The sequence below is a fragment of the Pongo abelii genome, chromosome 3 (assembly GCF_028885655.2).
Source record: "Pongo abelii isolate AG06213 chromosome 3, NHGRI_mPonAbe1-v2.0_pri, whole genome shotgun sequence".
NCBI classification, from domain to species: domain Eukaryota; kingdom Metazoa; phylum Chordata; class Mammalia; order Primates; family Hominidae; genus Pongo; species Pongo abelii.
The window spans coordinates 130,655,627-130,682,435 of NC_071988.2; the positions used below are offsets into that span (position 1 = coordinate 130,655,627).

The 26,809-nt window shown below is 35.8% G+C and overlaps 1 protein-coding gene across 50 annotated transcripts in view; it reads right to left on the reverse strand.

Annotated features, from left to right (window-relative positions):
* COL25A1 (collagen type XXV alpha 1 chain) overlaps positions 1 to 26,809 on the reverse strand; it is a 430,187-nt gene that overhangs the window by 134,645 nt on the left and 268,733 nt on the right. The window lies entirely within an intron of this gene.

Genomic DNA, 26,809 nt, shown 5'->3' on the forward strand with positions numbered 1-26,809 from the left:
AGTGCAGTGGTACAATCTCAGCTCACTGAAGCCTCTGCCTCCAGGGTGCAAGTGATTCTCTGTCTCAGCCTGCCCAGTAGCTGGGATTATAGGTGTGCGCCACCATGCCCAGCTAATTTTCGTATTTGTAGTAGAGACTGGGTTTCACTATGTTGGCTAGGCTGGTCTCGAACTCCTGACCTCAAGTGATCTGACTGCCTCGGCCTCCCAAAGTGCTGAGATTACAGGCGTGAACCACCATGCCCAGCCAAACCAATAATTTCTTAAAGCATGGAACAGGGAAACTGAGAGCTCATTGTCACTGAGCCTGGGGCAGGTACAATGGGATCTGTGTCTACACGGTGTAAAGAGTTTGCTACATGGAGCATTTCTGGAATCTTACTTACAAAATTACAACATCTTAATTACAAAATGTTAGTACAAAATGGAGATAACTATAGACACTGTTACGAAAACCACACTGTAATTTCCCTCAATTGACATTCTGTTTACAACTCAGGACATACAATACGTGTATTAATTCTTTTTTGGACAACAACAGGGAACAAAATTTTGCCATCAGATCATACTTATTCCCCAGAATAAACACAGCACACCTCACAAAATATAGTCTTGCCACCCACATATCAAAATTTCTCTCTCCAATCATATGATGAATCTCAGATCTCTCCTGTTTCAGGAATTCATGCAGAGGTGGTGGATGAAAATCTGTCTCTTACAACATGTGTATTTCATGTCAGGGGGATTTATGGTCACACTCTGCAGTAATCACTTCTGTCACATAACTTTTCCAAAAGAACTTGACAGTTCACACAACCCCTTAATGCAGAAAAGCGGTTTTGAATTCCTTATCCAAGGAGAACAGGGAGAGATGTTTTAGACACTCATTCTTCAATAACTTGTACTAACTCCTCCTCATAGGCGTTATCAACTGGGTAAGTCTGAGAGAGAAATTTTGCCTTTGTTCTATTTCTTTTCTAACAACATGTGAAACTAAAGCCTTTTATTCCTTTTTTTCCAAAAAAAAAAAAAAACCCACAGAACATGTTTACCATATAAATAAACAACAACCACAGCAATACATGGCCTGGGCTCTCCCTCTTCCCACCCAAATTTATCTTGCGGATATTTTTAGGAAAGCCCAGGAAATTTCTACATTTTCTACATTTTTAATTTTATTAGTTTCGTGAATATTTCACCCCCCACATTCCTTATATTAGAGATATGTTTTTCATTTTAAGAAAGGCAGTAAAATAAGTTTGTAGTCTGAAGACATTTCTTCAGCTCTAATGCCTTTGACTCTCAGTCTTCGGTACTACAACTTCTCAGGAAGCAAAACAGAGAAAATCTTATCTCTTTTGCCAAATCCGTTCTGATAAGGCTATTAAGTGGCTACGTAGTTTTGAGGTGACCTATGTCCCCTTTTTCTTCTCTCTAAATACAAGTCCTTTAAATATAGATTCTGCATAAATTCAGAAATGCTACAAGTTGGAAAACAGATGTATACAATTTGCTTTTATTTTACTATGGAATATGAGTTTAAAATGTTATTAGATGGTAATGTGCCAGCATCTTTCCATCTGTGACTCATTAGCCCTATATTACACAGTCAGAATTTTATATATAAACCTCATATTTATGTAACAAAGAACAAAAACAGATACAAACAAGAAGTCTATGAGGGATCAGAATCTTGATTAGTGGCGATAAATCATAATGTCACTTGAAACAGGATTATCTAACAAAATAATTTTAAATTAAAAACCTTTTAGCAGCACACATGGTAGGACTTAAAAATATTTTGAAATTTGAATGTATAAATAAGTCACTTCTTGTACTTATCTCTGAGCATGACCAGCTTTCTATTTGATCGTATTTTCAAAATGTTTACAAAAAAAAAAAAGCCTTAAGTTTTATAACTCCTTAGTTTGGGTTCTAATTTTAATGAGATCTAAAGAGAGAATCGGATAGGTAATTCTCACCTCAGAAAGACCTTTTTCCTCAAAAAGAATAATCTCTATTTGAGGAAGCTGATTTATATTCCTCAATCATCTTGACTGTGAAAATGCTACCAATTAGGTGTTTAGTGCTACATTTTAAAGATATCATTAGCATGCTAGGAAAGGAATTTTTCAGGAGTTTATGTGTAGCAAAGTAAAAAGGGGACATGTGGACAGAGTCTCTTAAATTCTAACAAAAATCCCATGATTTGGGCTGCAATGTCCTAGGACCCTATGCTTTTCAAACTGGGGTAAAACTAACCCTCAGAGTATATGCCAGCATCCTACAGAGTGTTTTGAAGCAATAATAAATATGGTACATCTTCCTAAAAAGTCTACTTAATTAATGGCAAATAAATTTAAACATTATTATGTAAAGCAAACATCAATATATTATAGGGTTATAGCATTCAAAATTGAATACGTTTTAAAAATTTTCACCAATTGATGGTGGTAAAAAAAAATCCCATTTCACAGGGGCTGCCTCCAGATCCTAGGAAGACACTGACTCTGCTTCTTGCATGAGTTCTTTGGAGGGTTGGTTTGTAAAGTACAGGTGTTGACACCTATCTTCAGTGCAGGTGTTGACATCTTATGGCTTTGTGTGGCCATACCTGCTAGGCTTCTCTAGCCGCTCATACAGAGGATATAATCTTTATTAACTATACCATTTTTTCCCACAGTATCATTAGTCATAGTCCTTTCTAAACAAATAAAATGGACATATTTTACTTGGTTTTGTATCTCTGAAAATTTGCCTGGTACACAGATGGTTTGAGTGGGTGTGGAAAAACAAATGTGCCTCCAGAAAAATATGGAGAAAACATCCAGGAATAAGCTAAATATTAAAATAATTTTTGTTATTGTTGTTGTTTTTTGAGATGGAGTCTGGCTCTGTCGCCCAGGCTGGAGTGTAGTGGCACAATCTCGGCTCACTGCAACCTCTGCCTCCCAGGTTCAAGCAATTCTCCTGCCTCAGCCTCCCCAGTAGGCTGGGACTACAGGCATGCACCACCACGCCCAGCTATTTTTTGTATTTTTAGTAGAGACGGGGTTTCACCGTGTTGGCCAGGCTGCTCTTGAACTCCTGACCTCAAGTGATCCGCCCACCTCAGCCTCCCAAAGTGCTGGGATTACAGGCGTGAGCCATGACACCCAGCTTGAAATAATTTGTACATATTTTCACCCCCAAATACTTGGAATTCTTAAGAAATCGGATGTATAAGAGCTGTGAAACTACCATACATAACTCATTTTTTTCCCTCCTGAGAGCATTAAGCTTCAGAGAGCTTCATGAATCTTCATGACATTCTGTGAAGTAGGCAACCATCTCACAATGAATATTTTGACATCATTACAGGAAAGGCTATATCTCCCCCTTCATTACCATCTAGAAGAACCAATGCAAGCCTACCCCAAAGGGATATTGAACAAATAAATAATTCATAAGAAATGCTTCCAACTACTTAGAGGCCATACATTCAAGGTGTTACTGTCATTTTTATTGTTACGCAGTAATAATGAGTGTTACAAGATTACAAATAGTGAGAAGATTTTGTGCTTTCTCAAAAGTATTCAGTAAGGCAATGATAGAGCCAGAAATTCAATTCAGGTCTTCTGATTCTAAACTTTGTCATTATGCAATTTATGTGTTTATAATTTTCTTCTACCTGCTTTACAGTTTAAATATCAGAAAGCTTTAAAATTGACTAACATTCAACAATATTTAGAAAGCATTTGTTGAGCACCTTCTGTGCGACATTTACTATGCCATGCTCTGGGGATTGAATGGTGAGCAAGATCCCAAGCTCACAGGGTTTACCATCTAGTGGAGAAATAGAAATAAGCTGGCAGTTATCATACAGAGTGATAAGTATTATGGTGGAGAAGTTGGGGGGGTGGGCTACAAAGAAGAAAAAATGTGTACTAGACACATGTTTCAGGAGCCATGGAAGACCTCTCAAGCCAGGTGAATGAGGGGCTGGAGGTTGGTACAGGAAGAGTAAAACTGAAGATAGACCATTTAGGAAGGTATTACAATAGTCTAGTTGTGAGACTGTGTCTTAGAACTAGAGGAGGGACAAATCAATTGTTTCAATTGTTATTAAGGAAGTTGAAATTTGTAGGACTTGTAACTTGGCTGATAATATAAGGGTAAATGAGGAGCAGAGAATGGTCCTAGGTCTGTAGCTTGGACAATGGAAGGATAGTAGAGGAAGCACAAGGAAAAGGCTTTCTGGGGTAGGCAGGTAGTTATGAATGATGAATTCAGCTATAGATTCGCTGAATTTGAGATGTCTGTGGATAGCCAAGTGACAGCAGTTGGACGTGCATATAAAATAGAAGAAAGGTGAGAAATGGCTGGGCGCGGTGGCTCATGCCTATAATCCCAGCACTTTGGGAGGCTGAGGCAGGCAGATCACGAGTTCAGGAGTTCGAGACCAGCCTGGCCAACATGGTGAAACCCCGTCCCTACCAAAAATATGAAAATTAGCTGGGCATGGTGGCGGGTGCCTGTAATCTCAGCTACTTGGGAGGCTGAGGCAGGAGAATCATTTGAACCCGGGAGGCGGAGGTTGCAGTGACCCGAGATAGTGCCGTTGCACTCCAGCTTGGGCAACAACAATGAAACTCCGTCTCAAAAAAAAAAAAAAAAAAAAAAAAGAAAAAAGAAAAAGAAAGAAAAGAAAGAAAGGTGAGAATTATGAGCCATAGGGATATGTGAAGTCACCTAGGGAGGCTGTAGAGAAGGCAGACCCTTCAAAAGACTTAGGTTTAAGGGATGAGCAGGGGAAGAGGCAACTACAAAGAAGATGAAAAGGAGTGGCTATAGAAGCAGGAGGAATGGTAATTCTCCTCACAAAAATTCTAGTCAGGCAAATGACTCAAAATGATAGATGCACATACTTTACTTTGCTGTTTATTGCATCATCAATAATGCTGCCTAAATGCACATAAATAACTCATAATAAGACCAGGTTAACAATGGCCAGTGTCACTGACAATGGCTGATCATTGATCAGCACAAAGGAGTGTACCTGAGGTTTTGGGGCTATGGAGGAAAAGATAATTATTTTAATTATGAAGAGTCAAGGGGCCCCAATAGCAAGTCATATTGAAAGAAAAAATATGCATTATGCTGAGAAATGAAATCTCCAAGTCTTTCCTTAATGTAAATACTATCATGATTCTGTTTGCCCAAAATACATCATGCATTACAGCACAACCATTATAGTGGGCATGTGTGCAGTATAAATAGAGATAAATACTCCTCAAAGTTGATACAATAATTTCTAGCTAAGAGAGACCAGATGGGGAAATACTATAATAGGATACAAAAATATTTAGGTAAAAGAATTGCTTCAGTTTAGCAGAAACTGTTAGAAGGCTAAATTAAGAAAGAAAAGAATTTAGGAGAAAGAAATTTGCAGCTAGATCATTCCATATTGCAGTAGATGGTATAATTTATCTGTCTGAATAGAAAAATCAACTATATAAAGCTAAACAGCTAAAGGAATTTTTGAACAATCATGTAATATGAGAATTGGGGCCTGTGGAAATCATAAGTTATAACTGATGGTAAAAGATTGTCTCATGGTATTATTAATTATGGGAAGAATTAGCCTTCTGTAGTTGAATATAATATTTTCAACTGGCTCAAAAAGTTACTATTTTTCTTTTTTATTGATACTCTAAATTCCATTCTACTACGTTTTCTCATAAATGTTAACCCTAGTCGCTCCAGGAATTATCTTTTTTTGTCTATAAATGATAAGTGTAAATTTTACAAGTTATTTGAATATAATATTTTCAACTGGCTCAAAAAGTGGCTATTTTTCTTTTTTATAGATACTCTGAATTCCATTCTACTATGTTTTATCATAAATATTAACCCTAGTCACTCCATGAATTATCTTTTTATATGTCGATGATAAGTGTAACTTTATAAGTTATTTGGAAGAGAAAGAAAACAATGCAATCTCTGTATTAACAAATATCATTAAATACTGTAGCTACTAAAATGCTAAGTAAGTGAAGACAGCCTGCAAAAGATCTATGAATAAGAAGACGGCAGATAAACTTCAACACTGGCAAGTGCAAAGTATAAGAAAAGTGCCTAAACTACTCATATAGGGCCAAAGGCTCTACTTGTTGTATGATCTATTAGGGGATTCCAGGGCTTGTTGTAAAGTGTTCCCTAATGACATACACCTAAGAAAGGCCAACAGAAGATGAGACCCCATGAAAAGAGGTAGAATTCCTGAAGAAGCATTTTCCTGGTCTGAGTACACTAGAGAAGTATAGACACAGAATATAGGGAAGAAAAAAAAAACAGCCTTGCAGTCTGGGAAGATGTAGAAAAATAAAACTGTATTGATTTTATTTATATACACTCTGCTAGAACTGGATCAGAGCTATTCTCTATAAATAAACATCAAGAGAGCAGTCCTGTCTTAGGGTTTCTTAATAATAGTTAAAATAATACATAATGACAATGGTGATGATGGTATTAATAGTGGTCAAGGCTTATACGATACTTTCTTTGAGTAAGGTATTCTTCTAAGAGTTTTATAAATACTAACTCTTTTAATCCTCTCACCAACTACTTGACAGATGAGGAATTTGAGACACGAAGAGTTGAGGGGTCTTGCCCACCCAGTTGTAAGTGGCAGAGCCAAGAGTCACCCCCTGACAACCTGCTCCAGTGTCAACCATCTTAACCAGCATATTTTCCATAAATTTTTATTTTTCTCTTTTTTCAAGACTGAGTCTCACTCTGTCACCCAGACTGGAGTGCAGTGGCACGATCTCAGCTCACTGCAACCTCCGCCTCCTGGGTTCAAGCAATTCTCCTGCCTCAGCCCCCCAAGTAGCTGGAAATAAAGGCATGTGCCACCAAGCCCAGCTAATTTTTTTTTTTGCATTTTTAGTAGAGACGGGGTTTTACCATGTTGACCAGGATGGTCTCGTTCTCTTGACCTCATCATCCGCCCACCTCGGCCTCCCAAAGTGCTGGGATTACAGGCATGAGCCACCGTGCCCAGCCCCATATCTTCCATAAATTTTTCATAGTCCCTGAATTTCATTTCCACTTATTCATTTATTCAATAAGAATTTAACACAATCACACAATGACCAAGGCAATATTTGGACATTGGGATTAGAGCGGTAAACAAGATAGATCTTATACCAGGCCTTATGGAGCTTAGAATGTATGAAGGCAGGCAGACATGAAACAAGCAACTTCAAATGTGGCTGGGATCTCTTTTGCTAACATTTATCCACGCTCTTTTTCTCTTGTATTTTTTCGTTTCCTCCCCACTCCTGCATCAAGCTCTTAAACGACCCTTTGCTTAGGGCCTCAGAGGAGGCATGAGGAGGCAGAGTGCAAGACATAACTTGTCTACCAACATTTCTAGAAATGAAAAATACCTAGAAAGACACTCCACCGAACTGAAGTGAGGAAATAGATCTGTAGTCTCTGAGAGCAAAGAGGGACCTAAGCTCTGCTTCCCAGCAGCACTTCCAGGAAAGCAATACCACAAAGAAATGGCCATGTGCCATGTCAGATAGACATGTGTGGGCAGCCTTGCAAAGGATTCCCCTGCCTGAAGCACTGCACAGAAGTAGCAGAAAGATTCCCATGCCCCATAGGTGCAGTCATGACACACTAGGAGACCCTTGTGGCTAGCCACTCTCAAAGGGCAACAATACCTTTCCTTCCTGATACTTCTGCCTAGATGAATGCTGGAAAAAAATAGAAAATGTATTTTCCTTTTCTAAAGACATACTAAATCAACACTTGGTATATAGAGATTAGGTTCTATTTTAGGAACTCTCCCTTGAGATGTAGACTCTGTTCTTCAACTTTGGCAAGGTCAGGATAAGGGCAATGGCAAAGGGTTGTAAGGATTCCTGTGGGAGGTCATATTGATGAGAACAAGAGAGATGAACTAAAACATGCATTCCTTCGTGTGACAAACGTCTCTGGAATACATGCTATACGCCAAGTACAGTGAAAGAAGCTGCAGGACTTCAAATCTAATGGGGGAGAGGGAATTGTCATATGAATGTCAATCCACATCGAAAATGTGTTAAATTAGTGCTCTGGTTAGAGGAGCAGGCAGTACTTAAGCTTATTCTGTCTGAAGACTGGGGTAAGACCCCCATAAAGGTAGAAATTGAGACACGTGAAGATGATTAGGACCCTGGTATTGCAGTGAAGTGTGGACTGGAGACCTCTGAAAGAAGGTATTCCAGTCTGTAGCACAGTGAACAAAGGAGAAGGAACACTCAGGAAATTCTGGTGAGGTGAGTTTGGCTGTGGTGAAGCACACACATTTTAGAGAAATGCCTGGAAAAATTGATAGGGCACAGATGTGGGAGGTCTTAAAAGAAGCTTCAAGAGCGAAGTAATGGAAAGCCATGAAGGTTTCTACACAACGAAGGTACCATGCCATGTGAGTATGAGGAAGACAATTCTGACAAAAGTAAAGAAGAGATTAAAGCCAAGATATGGTTCATGATCCTGCATCTGCAGTTCCAAAATCCAAAGTCTCTGAAGATAAATATTTTTTTCATTTTTAGAAAAAAAAATTTTTTTGACACCCTAACATCACAATTAAAAGAACTAGAAAAGCAAGAGCAAACACATTCAAAAGCTAGCAGAAGGCAAGAAATAATTAAAATCGGAGCAGAACTGAAGGATATAGAGACACAAAAATCCCTTCAAAAAATTAATGAATCCAGGAGCTGGTTTTTTGAAAGGATCAACAAAATTGATAGGCCACTAGCAAGACTAATAAAGAAGAAAAGAGAGAAGAATCAAATAGACACACTAAAAAATGATAAAGGGGATATCACCACCGATCCCACAGAAATACAAACTGCCATCAGAGAATACTATAAACACCTCTGTGCAAATAAACTAGAAAATCTAGAAGAAATGGATAAATTCCTCGACACATACACCCTCCCAAGACTAAACCAGGAAGAAGCTGAATCTCTGAATAGACCAATAACAGGCTCTGAAATTGTGGCAATAATCAATAGCTTACCAACCAAAAAGAGTCCAGGACCAGATGGATTCACAGCCGAATTCTACCAGAGGTACAAGGAGGAACTGGTACCATTCCTTCTGAAACTATTCCAATCAATAGAAAAAGAGGGAATCCTCCCTAACTCATTTTATGAGGCCAGCATCATCCTGATACCAAAGCCGGGCAGAGACACAACCAAAAAAGAGAATTTTAGACCGATCTCCTTGATGAACATTGATGCAAAATTCCTCAATAAAATACTGGCAAACAGAATCCAGCAGCACATCAAAAAGCTTATCCACCATGATCAAGTGGGCTTCATCCCTGGAATGCAAAGCTGGTTCAATATATGCAAATCAATAAATGTAATCCAGCATATACACAGAACCAAAGACAAAAACCACATGATTATCTCAATAGATGCAGAAAAGGCCTTTGACAAAATTCAACAACGCTTCATGCTAAAAACTCTCAATACATTAGGTATTGATGGGATGGATCTCAAAATAATAAGAGCTATCTATGACAAACCCACAGCCAATATCAAACTGAATGGACAAAAACTGGAAGCATTCCCTTTGAAAACTGGCACAAGACAGGGATGCCCTCTCTCACCACTCGTATTCAACATAGTGTTGGAAGTTCTGGCCAGGGAAATTAGGCAGGAGAAGGAAATAAAGGGTATTCAATTAGGAAAAGAGGAAGTCAAATTGTCCCTGTTTGCAGACGACACGACATGATTGTATATCTAGAAAACCCTATTGTCTCAGCCCAAAATCTCCTTAAGCTGATAAGCAACTTCAGCAAAGTCTCAGGATACAAAATCAATGTACAAAAGTCACAAGCATTCTTATACACCAATAACAGACAAACAGAGAGCCAAATCATGAGCGAACTCCCATTCACAATTGCTTCAAAGAGAATAAAATACTTAGGAATCCAACTTACAAGGGACGTGAAGGACCTCTTCAAGGAGAACTACAAACCACTGCTCAAGGAAATAAAAGAGGATACAAACAAATGGAAGAACATTCCATGCTCATGGGGAGGAAGAATCAATATCATGAAAATGGCCATACTGCCCAAGGTAATTTATAGATTCATTGCCATCCCCATCAAGCTACCAATGACTTTCTTCACAGAATTGGAAAAAACTACTTTAAAGTTCATATGGCACCAAAAAAGAGCCCGCATCGCCAAGTCAATCCTAAGCAAAAGAAGAAAGCTGGAGGCATCACGCTACCTGACTTCAAACTATACTACAAGGCTACAGTAACCAAAACAGCATGGTACTGGTACCAAAACAGAGATATAGATCAATGGAACAGAACAGAGCCCTCAGAAATAATGCCACATATCTACCACTATCTGATCTTTGACAAACCTGAGAAAAACAAGCAATGGGGAAAGGATTCCCTATTTAATAAATGGTGCTGGGAAAACTGGCTAGCCATATGTTGAAAGCTGAAACTGGATCCCTTCCTTACACCTTACACAAAAATTAATTCAAGATGGATTAAAGACGTAAACGTTAGACCTAAAACCATAAAAAACCCTAGAAGAAAACCTAGGCATTACCATTCAGGACATAGGCATGGGCAAGGACTTCATGTCTAAAACACCAAAAGCAATGGCAACAAAAGCCAAAATTGACAAATGGGATCTAATTAAACTCAAGAGCTTCTGCACAGCAAAAGAAACTACCATCAGAGTGAACAGGCAACCTACAAAATGGGAGAAAATTTTCGCAACCTACTCATCCGACAAAGGGCTAATATCCAGAATCTACAATGAACTCAAACAAATTTACAAGAAAAAAACAAACAACCCCATCAAAAAGTGGGCAAAGGATATGAACAGACACTTCTCAAAAGAAGACATTTATGCAGCCAAAAAACACATGAAAAAATGCTCACCATCACTGGCTATCAGAGAAATGCAAATCAAAACCACAATGAGATACCATCTCACACCAGTTAGAATGGCAATCATTAAAAAGTCAGGAAACAACAGGTGCTGGAGAGGATATGGAGAAATAGGAACACTTTCACACTGTTGGTGGGACTGTAAACTAGTTCAACCCTTGTGGAAGTCAGTGTGGCGATTCCTCAGGGATCTAGAACTAGAAATACCATTTGACCCAGCCATCCCATTACTGGGTATATACTCAAAGGACTATAAATCACGCTGCTAAAAGACACATGCACATATATGTTTATTGCAGCACTATTCACAATATCAAAGACTTGGAACCAACCCAAATGTCCAAGAATGATAGACTGGATTAAGAAAATGTGGCATATATACACCATGGAATACTATGCAGCCATAAAAAATGATGAGTTCATGTCCTTTGTAGGGACATGGATGAAACTGGAAATCATCATTCTCAGTAAACTATCGCAAGAACAAAAAACCAAACACCGCATATTCTCACTCATAGGTGGGAACTGAACAATGAGAACACATGGACACAGGAAGGGGAACATCACACTCTGGGGACTGTTGTGGGGTGGGGGGAGGGGGAAGGGATAGTTTTAGGAGATATACCTAATGCTAAATGACGAGTTAATGGGTGCAGCACACCAGCATGGCACATGTATACATATGTAACTAACCTGCACATTGTGCACACGTACCCTAAAACTTAAAGTATAATAATAATAAAATAAAAATTAAAAAAAAAAATTTTTTTTTTTTTTTTTTTTTTTTTGAGACAATGTCTTGCTGTGTCATGGAGGCTGGAGTGCAGTAGTGCTATCTCGGCTCACTGCAACCTCTGCCTCCCAAGTTCAAGCGATTCTCCTGCCTCAGCCTCCCGAATAGCTGGGACTGCAGGTGCCCACCACCATGCCCAGCAAATTTTTGTATTTTTAGTAGATATGGGATTTCACCATGTTGGCCAGGCGGGTCTCAAACTCCTGATGTCAGGTGATCCACACACCTTGGCCTCCTAAAGCGTTGGGATTACAGGCGTGAGCCACCGCGCCCAGCTAAAATATTTTTTCTTAAGTTTTATAGTTTTTCCTGCTTGCAGGAAACTTATGTGACGGAACAAAAACTTACTTGAACAGACGAAAGGCTATTTATGGTCATTAATAATCCTTCTAAGTGTGAATATGCATATGTTTCACTGTAGAATTTGATTGTTTGATTACAGGGTGTCTCAGGCCCCTAAGGGTGTCAGACAATATGCATAGCATGAACTAAATTAACTTTCTAATTCCTAAAAACCCTAAGTTCTGAAACACACTTGACTAATAAGAGTTTTAAGAAGGGATTGTGAGCCTAGTTCAAAATTAATAACAAAGAGCTCTTTAGCAGAACTAAAGATTATAGAAAGAGTGGTAAGTTTTGAATTTAAGGAAATGAATGTAGGTTTGAACAATAAAATGTATTAATTATAGACAAGTCTAAAAAATGCCCTATCTCAATATATGGCAATCTGCATTATACATTATAATTTATACCAGTTTGTAGTAATTAAAAATAAATCTAGTTTTATGATTTCAGTGTTACATATTAATGAGAACTAGTATGATCAATTATCTGGTATACATCTTTTAATTAATTGCTTTCATGAATAAATACGCACATTTATAATTAGCATCCGTTTTGCAAATAAGCACAAAAAAAACTGTGAAAATTTTTTCTTTTTATGAAATGAAAAAAAATTCTCCAGAAGTCCTGTTTAGAAGGTCAATTTGATTATCAAACACTGCATAAAAATCTGCTTAAAACTCCCTGTGGAAACAAAAATGGTGCAAAAGCGGGCTTGAATTCAGCCCCATCTGAATTTCATGCAATATGCCTTTGAAATACAAATTTTGAATTGTGGAGCTCAAATTGCAGTTTTTTAATTGTCAAAAAGTCTTCTAAGATGGTGCAGTATAAAAATAGCATGCAATACAATAATATTTTGGAGCTACATTTCTATAAAACCTAGGGTGCTCTTCAGTTGAGGTTGCCAAGTCAAGGACTCATCTCAACTTGAATATATCCTATCGATTTTCTGAAAGGAAACAGTCTACATCTGGGAGAGGAGGCCCAGCATGGATCAGGAAAGAAGATCAGTAGCTGACAGAGCACCTGACACTAAAGGGAAAACAGGCATTTCTTCAGTAGCCTGTGAGAAAAACTCAACTTTTTTTTTTTTTTTTTTTTTTTGCATGTTTCATGCTGGGAGAGAAAGCATAAGTGTCCTGCCATTCTCTGGAAACTCTATTTAGTACTCTGGTTTAATGAGTATTTGCTAAACATCCTTTGTTTGATATTAGATTCAGTTGACTCCAAAATTCCTTGGGCATGCACCCTGAATGGTAGCCTCTTTCCTATTCATGGAAGAAGTAGATGGCTATAATGGATGGAAAATCATCCTGTACTTCCTTGTATACCTCTGAAGTTCAACATCCACCCTAAATAAGGTTTAGCCCACAGCAAATGCCTGACAGCCCTCTGGGATAACTGAACTCTTCAAAAGTGACCTTAGCAACAAAAAGATAATGGAGTGCTTGGAACAGTAAAACAGAGAGTAACGTTACTTGCAATGGTACTCTTCTAGGTACCTTTCTGTACTAGTTCATCTGGTCCTATTCTCCAACAACCTCCTTTAGTTCAAATCCTACTTTTGTAGTGTTTTCTCAGGGTCTGTTCAATTACACAAAAGTAGAATAGAGTCTGTTGCTTGAGGGCATCCCTGAAGTCTTCATGTTTCCCAAAGAAGCTAAAATATTTATTGCAATTTAGGACATGTTTGAACATCCTGTAATTATTTTTATATTTGATGTCATTTGTACATATAGAGTAAACTGAAATGACGATAAGAACTTGGCAGATAATATAAATAAAGAAGCAGGTTTTTTTTTTTTTTTTACATGTAACTAAAAAGTTTTTTTTTTTTTTTGTATTTTATTTTATTTATTTATTTATTTATTTTTGTTTTCATTCTTTTTTTTTCTTTTATTATTATTATTACTATTATTATTATACTTTAGGTTTTATGGTACATGTGCGCAATGTGCAGGTAAGTTACATATGTATACATGTGCCATGCTGGTGCGCTGCACCCACCAACTCGTCATCTAGCATTAGGTATATCTCCCAAAAGGAAGCGGGGAGATTTGGCTGAATAGAAGAGTGAAGTTGGGGCTGAAAGGAAACAATAACTAATCCCTTGATTTTTGCCACATATGAAAGCAGACCTAGTGTGGCTACATCTTCACCTGCTCCATGAGAAACCAGAAATGAAAGTCTTTTTTTAAGAAAAAAAATAAATGCTTCAGATTTTAATGTTTGTTAACAATTCAAATTTAGTTTACACACTTTATATTCCAAATGAAAATACATTTGATAGTAGGATTTGTCTCACAAATCACCAGTTAAAGATCTCTGATTTAGTGTTTTTGAGTGGTGAATACAAACAAAACAACTGTAGGACTTTGCCTCATAGCACACTTAGCCCAACTGATAGAACTTTATTTTGTTGCATTAGCATTTGAGGAAAGGGTTACTGGTTCTTATTGTATCAATTACACATTGCAATTCAGAGCACTGATTCTTAAATCATAAAAATGTCAAAATATGATTGTTATACACTATCTCTAGCAGGAATAAGAACAGAACAAGGTATAATTCCTTTTTGAAAAGGACGTAGCTACATCCCATAGTGATTAATTCATTTGGGAGGAGTCCCATGATTTGCTGTTAGTGAAAGGGGCTGTTGTAATCTACATGAGAATTATGGTTTCTCTGGGAATGTCAAAACCGAATTTCCTGACTTCTGTGAAATTAAATCTAAACTTTAGAAGGACATAAATATTGAAAAATCATAAAATAAACTTTCTACTTTTTGGTTTTAATTTCCTAGTTGTGGTTGATAATGTTGTTATTTAACGAAATGCAGTACATTTTTTATATTAAATAGTGTATCACATGCTATCATGTTTATATTTAATTCTTAAAAGTGATATTTATTTGCACATATAATTTACTTGAAATAACTACACTGATAATATTCATATTTAACCTCAAAAGTCTTTTATACTTCCAAATCTCAAGTACTTTTATGCTTCCAAATTTAGATAATAATAAGGCAGACAAAAATGTCAAGAATAAAGATTAGACTGTCTTTGTTACTGAAAATGAGGGCTCAAAATATGCCTTAGGTGCAATTTTGAATAGGAACAATTCTTTCTTTATTTAAATGTACTTAATATTCCATTTATCAAAGAAAATTGTCCATATATAATAGAAAAAAAGATTTTCTCTTTTTATGGTTAGATGAATTAATTCAAAGTGTAACATGGTCTTTCAACTTAGTAAATTTTAAATGTTATATATGCATTATTTGCTATTAAATAAAAGAGAAAAAAAAGGAATGACAATGCTCTGAGTTTGAAACCATAACTAATCAAGACCAAGGAAAAAACTTTCTCTGATGTTTTAAAATATCTAAAAGCAATAGCCCAATTTACAAACTACAGATGTATGTTACAAATCTTTTTTTTTTAATGGGTCTTCAATTTCAGTACCCATAGCAACAAAGTTTATGTTTTAAAAACCAGGTGGCATCTGGGATACCGAGATAAGTGACCAGTTCTACCACCTCATTAGCTACAAGTTTTATGACTCACATATGTGGCTAAAAAATTACAAGATGTATGTCTGTCATGTCATTATTGAAATTGAATTGCTTATTTTCACATAAGGGACTGTCAATCATTCTACCTGGGTGATATGGGATTTTTGCAAGTAAGAAACATTAAAGAGAGTAAGAAGAAGTTACTATTTTACAGCTCTGGGATGAAGCTTCATAACATTATAAAGAGTTGAGATTAAGCTTCATAAACTTTAAATGTGCAATTGTCCATGTTTCTTGACTTGTGAAATGTTGGGGAAGTTAATGTTGGAAAAGTGGCACAAAACGAATTTGACTAAGAAAAAAAGATTTTTCAAGGGAAATGCGAGTCAACTTTTGTACAAGGCATAATTATCCAATTTGTGAATTACTAAGGGCCTAATAATTCACAAATTGCAGAGTGGACTTCCGTTCTCCTCTCCTATTCTTTGTAGGATTTCCTTCTTTATGAATATCTTAATTACAAATAAGGAAGGAAATAAAAAAGGAAGTGAAAGTCAATCCAAGGATTAACACAGCATGGAACATTATGATCTGTGTCAGGAGCACTTAGGCTCCATGAAGACTGGGAGGAATTTCTAAGGGCAACAAAAAGAGTATATTCAGTTAGATTCAGACAGAGAAGCATAATAAAATAATAGATCTATTTTTTCAGTCAACTGAGAATAAAATGTGAATAGTTGATAGAAGAAAGAAGTAGCAACCAGTTCCTATTTAGCTTCTAATTCTCTGTCAAACAGAAAAAATAGTTGTTTGAATTAAACATTGCCACAAATACTGGTGTATTAAATGCCAAGAAAAGTGAAGAGATTACTAATGAAAACTTTGGAAATATAAATATGTTTTAGCCTGAATAAACAGCTTTCAAAATACTGAGCATTTGCCAAAAAAATTATTCAACCATTCATATCATGTTTTCAGGAACTGTGAAAAGTGCAAGAAGAAATAGAAGAGAGAAAAAGGTAGCTCTCTGAAGTACAGACAGATTGCTAAAATTTGTATTGACCTAAGATGAGAATATATTATTAAAAGGATTGTTGGTGAAAATTTATAACAGAATACTAACTTTATTTCCTTTTTAAAAAGGGTTATTAGTAGGTGGATGCACAAATGTAACTGGATTTCAGCAAGTGGTATGCCAAGGTTTCTTATATTATCCTTAGATTCTGTATTGAGAAATCTGAACTGAAAATCAATGAAAAGAATGGATTTATAACTCGTTGAACAATCTACACAGATAATAATACTTAACCAGTCACACAGTTCAGGACCTCAGGACTGATCCGTTCAATATATGTTATTTTTGTTTGTTTGTTTTTGAGACAGAATTTTGTTATCTCCCAGACTGGAGTGCAATGGCGCAATCTTGGCTCACTGCAAACTCCGCCTCCCAGGTTCAAGCGATTCTCCTGCCTCAGCCTCCCGAGTAGCTGGGATTACAGGTGCGTGCCACCATGCCCAGCTAATTTTTGTATTTTTAGTAGAGACGGGGTTTCACCGTGTTGGCCAGGCTGGTCTCGAACTCCTGACCTCAGGTGATCCACCTGCTTCGGCCTCCCAAAGTGCTGGGATTACAGGCATGAGCCACCACACCCGGCCTTAATATATGTATTAATTAATCAGTCTTCTCAAACTTTGGGTGTGGGAATGATTTTTGTCTCTACATGAATGTCTGTTTCTACATCTATATCTCAAATCTCCAGGAAATGGGAAAGAAGAAGAAATATAATGTTTGTTGGACTGCAGAATCAGAATCCAGAGGGGACCTCAACAGGATGGAATGATGAGAGTGGTATACTAACATGGAATAAAAGAAAGTAATGGTGTGTGAATCCAATAAACAAGTTACATAAATACACAATTGAGGAGCTAACAGTAACAGTAAAAAAAAATTTTTAGAATTTAAGTCGTTAAATTTATACATTAATATATGATATGGCTGCCAATGTTATTTCAAGCTCATCTAATTCCAGACTGTATTAACATAAACAGACACATACACAGGTAGGTTTTATCCCACACACATTATTCTTTAAGGAAGACATAGGAGCATGAAGAGAGAACCAGGACAGTAAGAGGGGAAAAACTGTTCACATGAGGATTGAATGAAGAAGATGGGTCGGAGCAGGAGAAGATGAGATGGGACGTGAGAGGTATTTTAAACAGGCTGAAAACTGAAGGGAGAGCACAGAGCAGGACCACCACCACCACCACATGGTGTATTCAGTTTAGGCTGGGCCATCACTGTCAAAGAATGTAACCAATAATGGAGGAGCTTTAAGGTTCATTTCACCCATGAGCTTCAGTGTTTCTATAAACCACTGAAGGACAGTCACGTGGAAGAAGAATTAGTTCAGAAGACCGGACTGAAACTAAATGTATAGGAAGTAAAAAACGGTAGATGTTGATTCAAAAGAAGGAACAATAAATATTTGTTGAATGAATGCTTGAATTATTTTGTAATCTTAGAACTGTCTATGATTAGAATAGTCTGCTTTTTAAAAGAATGAGTTCCTTGTCACTGAAAATGTTTGAATAAAACTCAGCCTAGGACACCCTATAGAAGTTTTTAGGCAATTAGCTGGCAGGGCCAATTGTCTAAATGGGTGAAGTGGGTTTGTTTTGCAGTTATAAGAAAAAGTTTGATGAGGCAGCAAGTGAATTTCTCTTATCCATATTATCTTCCCCCTCATCACTCTTTTAAAATAGGACAACTAACATTTATCTAGAAAGCCTTTCTGGCATTGTCAAACCATTTTTAATTCTAATAAAAAGCAAAATATGACCTCCTATACTACCCAATAGTTTAAAACACTATAAGAAAAAAAATTCAGATGCATTCAACTCTTTCCCATAAAAGGAAATATAATCTACCATATAGGATTCTATTTGTGTTATCTTTTTTATTTTTTAACCTTTGGACGATCTCATTAAATTCTATATTTATTGCACTCAGATAAATTAACTTTCAATTTATTTTTATATCAAGGTGGACACAAAGAAAAAAGAATCAAATAATACTGACCCAAATTAGTTCTTCCTCTTAAGATCTGTCAATACAACCATAAGGGGCAACTCCAAACAATTCATGATCTTGTTCTTCTTTGGTGCCTCAACAGGGCAATTTTGTTAGAAATATTTATAAGGGAACATGTTCCATTAACCCAACTGCACAAAGAAAACCCAGAAAATATATATAATAACTTAAAACATGGGTGTTTCTAGAAGTATATGGACTAGTATTAGAAATGAAATTATTTGGGTCCAACAATGAAAACATATGCAACTAAATATGATATGATTCTAAATATCCATGAACTTTGGCTATGACCCATATAAGATATCTAAGCTAGATCATCTTAGGTAATAAACCAACATTTAAAAAAAAAATCCTCTAGGAAATTCTGAAATTTAGAGTCCCATTTTTCCTTAAAGGAGTGACTCTGAAATTCTCCCCCTCAAAGTCTCCTATGTTTCTAATTTTAAACATATGCAATTATAAGACTAAGATTCATCTTTTTAACATTATTTACATGTTACTTAATGATGATTATTCTATCTACAACTGTGCTAACTTTCTAAAAATTCTGTTATTCTATAATTTATATTTTAAACAAAAAAATCTTGAAGATAACAAATTCTGTTGGAATCTTGATGTAAAACTACCAAGTTTAAACTATACTAATTTTAATCTTTGAGCAGACTGGTATACTAATAAAAATTCTACACTACCACAGACTGAAAACCACAAGTATAAAAATAATTCGATATACCTTTAAAATAAACAGTATGTAAATTATGTTAAAGGCACTATTATAGCCTTTTTTTTCTAGAAAGTAAATGATTCATAATAAATTGTTTTGTGATCTATGTGTTTGTATATTTTGATGGACTCTGTCATCATAACATCAAAAGCAAAATCATCTTAATATCTAATCCAGGTACTGCAAACTCCAATGCCAACAGAAACTGCACACATATGTAAGTAAATGGAACAGGTTGGGTGTCACTGGGGATAATTCAAAATGCATGTCCTACCTAAAACAGACAGACTCCATTCACCTTCAGCCAACCTTCCTTATAAAGGAAGGTAAACTCAATGGTGCCAGCTTTTTAAATTTCTCAAGAGAAATTTTTAAATAAGATTTATATGAAATTGCCTAATATTAGCAACTAATCTGGGAAAGAAAAATGAAATGTATCTACTACCAAAATCTGGTTCACAGGCTACCAGTTTGCAGCCTCTAATCTGCTCCTTTGTGCATTACTAATTTAAAATATAGAAGGAAGATTGCACCAAATAGTGAACACATTCCAATAATAGGAAAAAATAAAGACATTGAATTCCTTTTCCCCACTACAACCAAAGGTGTTAGCCTCTACCCTAAAAAGAAATTCCATATAAGTTGTGACAGTTTCTCAAACTACAACCCTGTTGGCACATGCCATTACATTTGACACATTCTAAAAATCTTGACTTATTGTAACAGTTATAATATAAAATTCTGGATAGATACAATGACTCAAACTTTGCATTCTTCTCTGACACATTTTATTAGAAGTACATGGCTCCAAAGTGGAAGTAATACCACAGACCAGTATAGAGTTACAGCATTAACATTCAACATTGTACTGGTGACATAGCAAGCTTTCTCCAATTCAATTTTGTTTGACTTTTCTGCCTAAAAATGTAAAATGAAGGGTGAAGTTGTAAATCTCTACATTAGCTTTCTGAACAAATCCAAAAAGTCTAATAGATCTCCAGATATTGCCCTCTTCCTGAAACTCCTCAAAATTCATTTCCTTTTATAAAATTTTTGAATAATTGCAAATGACTACTAAAGAAAAGGTTGCAAGACTGAAAAGTGATTTTGTACTGAACTTAAGAAAGGCAGCAAAAATAGAATGGCTTCATAATGTTGTATTCTAGAGTTTCCTAACAGAGGAGATCCTTTAGAAAATTCACTTTGTCAACATAGAAATAACGTGTTTATCTATGCCAGAAAATGAAATAATGTGTGTAGTGGGGTAAAGCTCTTAACGTAAACATAGTAGTTATCTATTTGGCAGAGAAAGAAAACGAGATTGTTCAAAGACAACATATTCCTTACTATTCTTTTCATCATCAAAATTATAGTGATTGTCAAATATATTACACATTTTTTAAAAAACAAAGATATACCACCAAAGAAATGTAAAAACATTAATAAAAATGGTTAAATTGTAGCTAGTGGCTTTCTACCATATCATGCATATAAGCCATGTTACCAAAGACAAAATACAGTAATTTTTGATGTTCAAAACATGAGCTAAAACTATGCCAGTGGTTTAAAATCTTTCCAATGCTATGTTCTCAAAGCACAGTTCAGTAGGATAAAAAATGAACTGAGGATAGGGAAGAATAAAGGCTGAAAAATTACCAAGTGCTGCTATAACTTCTGTTAAATTCAAGGACTATGTTAGAGCCCGCCTTGTATCTAAAAGTTTACATTCCTAAAAGGAAGCTTTGGTGCTGGCATTCTAGAACCGTCTTCTTCAACCACTATGAAATAGAAAGAAAAGATATACCTAAGAATAGTCATCTGTCTCTTGAATTAGTCTCCAAGTTTTCTCTAAAATTGAAGTCAAGGTAAATATTTGCTTTTCAAGATTATCTTGAAAATGTGTGTGGACTCTATTTGGAAGTCAGAGCCAGTCTTTGATGCGATCATCAAGAACTTCCACTGTGCTTGCTTCCATCTCACTTTGCAAAGAAATATTAAGAATGATTTCCTTGCATGTTAAGGTATGCAAGAAGGAACCTCTAGCACTAAATTTTGTCAATTTACATTCTCTTTAATCCTGAAATGCTACACGGAATAGAAAAATACTTTTTAAAAAACAATTAATTAGAAGATGAGGAGCTTAACAATTTTTGTGCAAAAAGCAAAGGAAGATATATCAAGTTAATCTAAAAAGCTTCATAGATTGCTTTGAACATTTACCTATCTTTTCTTAATAGGAATTAGAGTATAAACAAGAATAGGTTCACATTTGTGCATGTTTAGATCTTGTATATGTGGAGAATCTGTATTTATGGACAACTCTGCTTCATAAAGACATTATTGGTGAGCGTAATTATGAGTAAGTATTCACACACAGAGATGTGCATATAAAATTTACCTAGAGATAGACTAATTCCTGTCAGTGAGAACTGAAATACGTTCACACACTAGTATATGGAATGAGATACAGTACAACATTTTAAACAACTGGCTATAAAAGGCAAGTGTTTGACAATTCTTAATATAAGAAGTAATTCATAAATCTTACAAAAGACAATCCAAAATGTATTATTTTGGATTGTCTTTTGCAAGATTTGCCACTTAGTTTTCAGTCGCATGTGATTACAGCATATGCAACTTCAAACTAAGGCACATCTCAGAAGGTTCTCCTGCCCTGCCCTGCCCTGCCCTGCCCTGCCCTGCCCTGCCCTGCTCTGCCCTGCCCTGCCCTGCCCTGCCCTGCTCTGCTCTGCTCTATGTTTGGGCATCACTGCCTCAGTCGCTTCCTTCATTCTGTACTTCCTACCTCACCAGTGGAAGAATTTCCCTTTAGCAGTCCCGGAAACATCACAAAGTGATGGCTTCCTCTCAGTGATGACAAGGTCAAGATTTTGGCAAGAAATTTCAACATTGGGCCACAATTTTAATAGTCTAGCTAAGTAAATTAACTCAGCCTCTAAAAATAATAAGCCTGATGAAAGGCCAAAGGAATAAAAATATTTTTGAAAACAACTGAATGTATTCTTAATTAAAAATTTGATTGTATCTCCCTTAGATTTTTCTTCCCCTGACAATATACAGAATATTCAGGCTGACATGTTCTTTTGAAGACATGGCAAATGAGACAGGAATTACCACCTGTTGTTCTCTTGTCCTTCCTAATGTTACAGTTAGTTCCTGCCATTTCCTGTTGCATCCCACAGGCTTCAAGCCAGGACAGCACTTTCACTCTGCCATGGCAATTTCTCTCTCTTTTTGTTTTCCACCACCATTTCTCTACCTTAATTCTTTTTTTTTTTTTTTTTTTGAGACGGAGTCTCGCTCTGTCACCCAGGCTGGAGTGCAGTGGCGGGATCTCGACTCACTGCAACCTCCACCTCCCAGGTTCAAGTGATTCTCCTGCCTCAGCCTCCCAAGTAGCTGGAACTATAGGCGCTACGCCCAGCTAGTTTTTGTATTTTTAGTAGAGACAGTGTCTCACCATGTTGGCTAGGATGGTCTTGATCTCCTGACCTCATGATCGACCCGCCTTGGCCTCCCAAAGTGCTGGGATTACAGGTGTGAGCCACCGTGCCCAGCCCTTAATTCTTAATTATAAGGAATTACTTTAGGCCTGAAGCTGACTAAAATACCTGCACTGAAAAGAGTATCCTATGTAACCAGTTATTTGATGGTTTGGAATGCTACACTGGAGGTTTTTGATACTACCTTTCCATCACTGACTCTTTTGTCAACCAGATTCATGCTAAATTCACAAGCTTATAAAGCATGATATGAATGCCCGGAAGTTCTTGGTATGTGGAACTGTAAAACCAATAGTATTGTTATTATTATTATTATGATTACTATTTGTCTCTCTATGTTTGTGTTAAATAATTCATTTGTGCTAATAAAACCCACTAGTGATCAATAAAGGTTTCTTTGAATATCAACATTTTTCAAGCAAAGTTTAACTGGCTTCTAAGAGATGAAAAGCAAAGCTTCCTCACTCCCCCAAAGTCACTGTAGAATTACATTTGAAGTAGGGCCTTGCAACTGACTTCCTTTTCCTATAAAGCCAGTCTTGTTTGCCAATTGTGATTTACAGGCTGTGTCTGCTACAGGGGGCTGCTGGACACATTAGTGCAGGTATGCTTATGAAAGGATGCTGCTGTCTGGCATTAAATGACTTTCCAGAGACCCATCTCATTCAGACCTACAGGAACTGTTCTCCCTGAACATGTTCTGTCAATGCATAAGCCATTATTCCACCCATTCTGAAGGGAAGAATCAAAAATATAATCCTGCCCTCCAGTCCCTTCTGTAAATCGTGATGCACCGTTAAAATCTGCTGTTTTTTACTTTCTTGACTTCTATTTGGTTAATTCACTTCAAATATTTCCAGTTGCAACTATGATTCTACATTAGGGAGTGATACAAAAATAATGGTGGTAATAATGTTCAATTTTGTTAGTGTAAATTGTTTATAAATTGCTATATTTTCTATCCACAAAATGTTCATTATTCATGGGTATTACCAGCTAAAGTATAAATTGGATTTTTTTGTCCATTTCAAATACAGGTTTTAGTATATTTACTAAAAGCCTTACATTCTCTATATAATATTGAAAGTCACCAACCTCAAATTGACCTTCACATTTTAGCTTATGCTTCCATTGTAGGCATTAGTGCAACTCATAGCTCTACACTACATGAATTAATAAATCTAAAAATTTTATATTTGGATTCAAGTAAAAAATAAGCTTGCTTAAATATAAGACAAAGAATAAAACCTTCTGTATAGTTTCATGTTTGAGAGAGGATTATTAATATATTACTTATCAAGGAAGTCTTTAAATTATGTAACCAATATTTTATAAAAAGCAGCACTTGTAAAAATCCAAACGAAAGAAATATAAATGGAATAATATTAAATATATACATATACAAATATATTGTCTTTCAATTAAAATATGTCATTCTACTTAATTTCAAGAAAAATGTGAAATAGTGTCCCTAAGCCTGAAAAGATAAGGCATACATCCAGGGATATATGTCACATGAAAAAGTAAGAAGAATATTGCAGTTTACATGAACAATGAGCACAAAAGTGTGGACAAATGAAATCTCTTTACTCCATAAAATGGAAATAATTATTTACATATCATATGTAAATAATATCATAATTAAATAACGTGAATAATTTAATTAAATAATTAATGTGAATAATTAATAAATAGTAAATAATAAAATTAATTAAAATAAATAATGTAAATAATCAAATAATTATTTACATATGAATGTCACTGTACTCAAAAGACAAAAAGGAAATCCAATCATTATTCAAACTGGTTGGTATCATTTTCCAGAATTTCTTGCCAGAGGATTTGCTTAGGATTGGATTTTGGCTTTGATTTTAATATCTCTGTGGTCATTAATAGAATTTTCAGTTAAAGGCTCACATCTCAGGCATTTCACTACTATACTATTTTATATATATATAAGCATTTTGCAAAATGTTCCTTCTTACTTTCATATATTTTGTATAAAAGTTTACTCAACTGAATTACTATATTTATTCAGTAGGGATAGATTTACTTACATAATCTTTTAAGGACATATATACAAGATTTAAACTGACATAATATAGGTAGAGCCATTATTCCTCATCCTTTCCAAATCTCTCTTTTTCTCATATTTGATGAGCCCAGCCATTCAACCACTAACACTGAGATAAAATTTACAACACTGAATTCCAAGGAAATATTGTCAACACATCTACCATTGTTTGTAAAAAATAATTTATTTTCTAAATTGACCCATATTAGGAAAAATTTACAAATATTCCTGGGTTCAATTCAACGCAACAACTTTTTAGTGGTTTGAAGTATGACAGAGAACACTCAAAAGAGAACTCTGATTAGAAAATCCCTATGATAAGAACATTTGCAAATCTAAATGAGCTTACTGTTTCCATGCCAGCTTCTGAATCTGGAAAGTGTTAAAATAATTTTCTCATAATTTATTTCTTTCCATTGTGTTATATCCATTCCCTTTTCTCAGGTAATACATTCAGTACCCAATGAGTAGTATATTCATTAAGGCTACAGAGAAAGGCAAGGGTTAAACAAATAAGGACATCAAATTAATATCCAGGCCTAAATGTTTCAGTAGAGCCAAAAAATCTGTTTAATCATTCAAGTCAACAAAGGTTAAGATAATAAAATAAACTTCTAAATGCTTTCCTTTTCGGGAACTTAATCTGTCTTGCCAAAGATGTTTTTAAGATGTTATCAGTTTTGCATAGTCCCAGCTGTTATGAAAATTTACTCGAATACACTAGGAGGACAAAGGAATTTTATGAAAATGTGAAGCAGAGCTCCTGGGTGGCTTATTGAAACTGTGAGAGCTTAGGACTCATTTAAAACCAGCTGTTGGCTGATGATGTTGAGACCAATAACCACTAAATCTCCTATTTATCAGGACTCTGTGTTATTTGGCAAGGTGATGGTAACCAACTGATTAGAAGATTAATATATAATCAAAAGATAACTTCATGATGTTTCTTCATTTTATTGCCTGTTTGATTAATAAATTTGCCACAATTTCAGAAAAACATAGTATTCCATTTTAAAAAGTCATTATTAAACATTACAACAGCTTTGCTTATTTTTAAGGCTATGTTTTTAAGTCACTAAGATAGAGAAAAGAAATATGAGCCATTATCATCAAAGCCCTGGGTGTCACTGTGATTCCAGAGCTATGGTTCATGATGAGGGCAGAGGCCCTTATGAACTGGGCAAACAAAAAGCCCTCTTTAATGATGAAGAGAGACAGCGGTAGCAGTAGTAGGTGTAGATGACAATGGGAGAAGCATTAAGTCTTGAGACTTTTACAGTTGACACTGAGGTTCTGTTACTGATAAAAAAGTGAAGTTCATTTTTTTGCAAAGAGAGACTTAGAATAAAAGTGGAACAACAACATAGCTTATAGGTTATGCAAACTCAGCACTATGAAGAGCAGAAAACAAACTTCATCCATCTGGTTATCCTGAAGAAACAATTACTAATAGCAAGTATAAGCAAGATCTTGATATGCAATTTTCTTTTTAAAAAATTTTTAAGACTGGTGTGATAATATATACAATTTTCGAATAGGTGCTATTGAGTTGAGAAGTAAACTCTGTATTATAACAAGATAACTGCTCGAGAACTACGTGAAGAATGCAGAAGCCTCAGGAGCCGATGCAATCAACTGGAAGAAAGGGTATCAGTGATGGAAGATGAAATGAATGAAATGAAGCGAGAAGGGAAGTTTAGAGAAAAAAGAATAAAAAGAAACAAACAAAGCCTCCAAGAAATATGGGACTATGTGAAAAGACCAAATCTG